Source organism: Triticum urartu, chromosome 2 (genome assembly GCF_003073215.2).
Source record: "Triticum urartu cultivar G1812 chromosome 2, Tu2.1, whole genome shotgun sequence".
NCBI classification, from domain to species: domain Eukaryota; kingdom Viridiplantae; phylum Streptophyta; class Magnoliopsida; order Poales; family Poaceae; genus Triticum; species Triticum urartu.
Window position 1 is genome coordinate 502,568,856 of NC_053023.1, and position 2,283 is coordinate 502,571,138.

A 2,283-nucleotide genomic window follows, 5' to 3' on the forward strand; every position below is an offset into this window, starting at 1 on the left:
TTCCATCCTCAAACTAGTGGCCAAGTCGAGCGTGTCAATCAGATTCTTGAAGATATGCTCAGGGCTTGTGTTATCTCTTTCGATATGACGTGGGAAGATTGTCTTCCATATGCCGAGTTCTCCTACAACAACAGCTTTCAAGCGAGTTCGGGCAAGGCCCCATTTGAAATTCTCTATGGCAGGAAGTGCCGTACTCCTCTTAACTGGTCAGAGACTGGTGAACGTCAACTTCTTGGCAATGACTTGATCACAGAGGCAGAAGAGATGTGCAAAGTTATTCGTGATAACCTCAAAGTAGCGCAATCGCGTCAGAAGAGCTACTATGATAGTAAGCATCGTGATTTGGCTTTCGAGATCGGAGATCATGTTTACCTCCGCGTCTCTCCAATGAAAGGTACTCGTCGCTTCGGTATCAAAGGGAAGCTTGCCCCTAGATACGTGGGTCCTTTCAAGATCGTCAGCAAGAGAGGCGATCTCGCCTATCAACTTGAGCTTCCCTCCAACTTTGCAAACGTGCACGACGTGTTTCATGTCTCTCAGCTCTGCAAGTGCTTCAAGACCCCTGACCGCACCGTCAACTTCGAAGACATTGATTTCCAAGAAGACCTTTCTTATTGTGAGCACCCAGTTGCTATTCTTGAAGAAACTGAGCGCAAGACTCGCAACAAGCCAATCAAATTCCTCAAAGTCAAGTGGTCACACCATTCGACCGTGAAGCCACCTGGGAACGCGAGGATCACCTCCGTTCTGAGTACCCAGAGTTTTTCCAGTCCTAGATCTCGGGACGAGATCCTTTCATAGTGGTGGAGTGTTGTAACACCCCGGATGTAATTTACCTTATCTGTATCCCAACTCTTGCCGTTTCTGGCACTAAGTTATTTTATTTCATCGTTGTCGGGTTTTTGTCTCCGTGTGTTGTTGTCTTTGTCATGCATCTCATATCATGTCATCATGTGCATTGCATTTGCATACGTGTTCGTCTCATGCATCCGAGCATTTTCCCCGTTGTCCGTTTTGCATTCCGGCGCTCCTATGTCCTCCGGTGGTCCTTTCTACCTCTTTCCATGTGCAGGTGTTAAACATTTGCGGATTGGACCGAGTCTTGTCATGTGGCCTGGGTTTACTACCGGTAGACCGTCTGTCAAGTTTCGTGCCATTTGGACTTCGTTTGATACTCCAACGGTTAACCGAGGGACCGAAAAGGCCTCGTGTGTGTTGCATCCCAACACACTTTCAAAGTGGCCCAAAACCCACCTAAAACCCCTCCATCATCTCGGCCGTTCGATCACGATCGCGTGGCCGCAAACCGTGCTCAATTTGGAGCCTCTAGCTCCCTCTACCTCTATAAATAGGTCCTCCTCCGAAATTCCGGATCAGATCCACCCCTAACCATAGTCCCCTTTGTCCTCAGCGTGCTGGACATTGTCCACCGGCGCCGGACGCACCGCCGCGCGCCAACCACCTCTCGCCACGTGGCGGCTCCTGCCCCGCCGTCGCCGAAGCCTGCCGGGCCCGTGGCCGGCCCGCCCGCGCCGCGCCCGGGCCAGAGGCGCCCGCGCCGCGCCGCCTCATCCCCAACCTCACGCCGCCCCCCGCGCTTGTTCCTCCGCCGCGCCGCCCCGCCCCGCTCCGGTGGCCGGAGTTTGTCGCGCCGCCCGGTGGAGTTCGCTGCGCCGCGCCGCCCTGCGGAGCGCGCCGCCGACCGTGCCATCGTCGGCTTCCGCGTCCCGTGCCGGATCCGACCTCCCCGCCGCCTCTACTTGCTCGCCGGAGCCCTGCAACCTCGCCGGAGACCTCGGGATGCGTGCGTGAACAGTGCCGCCGGTTGGATCCAGATCTGGACGAGGGTTGACTTCTCCCCGAAACCCTAACTTTTTAGCATTTCTCCGCATGTCATTACTTTCTCATTGTAGCTCCGATTCGTGTGTGTAGCATATCAAAATGTTCGCCTCGACGAGTAGATCATTTCATCTCATTTCATCATTTTCATTTGAGCTCATCTTGATGCCCGAAATGCTATTGGAAGAGGGCTATGTGATGAATTTGTCAGATCTGTTTCAACAAATAGCCTTTTGTCATTTTGGCCATGATTAATGTGTGCATGTTATGATCCTGAGCTCTACATGTGTTTTGTTATATGCCATGTCATCTTTACATAGGTGCTTGCCATGTATTTTTGTGATATTTGTGGTGACTAGCACAAGCTTGCAAAGTAGCGTAATCGGTAATGCTGATTTCAGGGACTTAGAATTTCACTAAGTCCTTGTCCTGATTTTGTTGTTA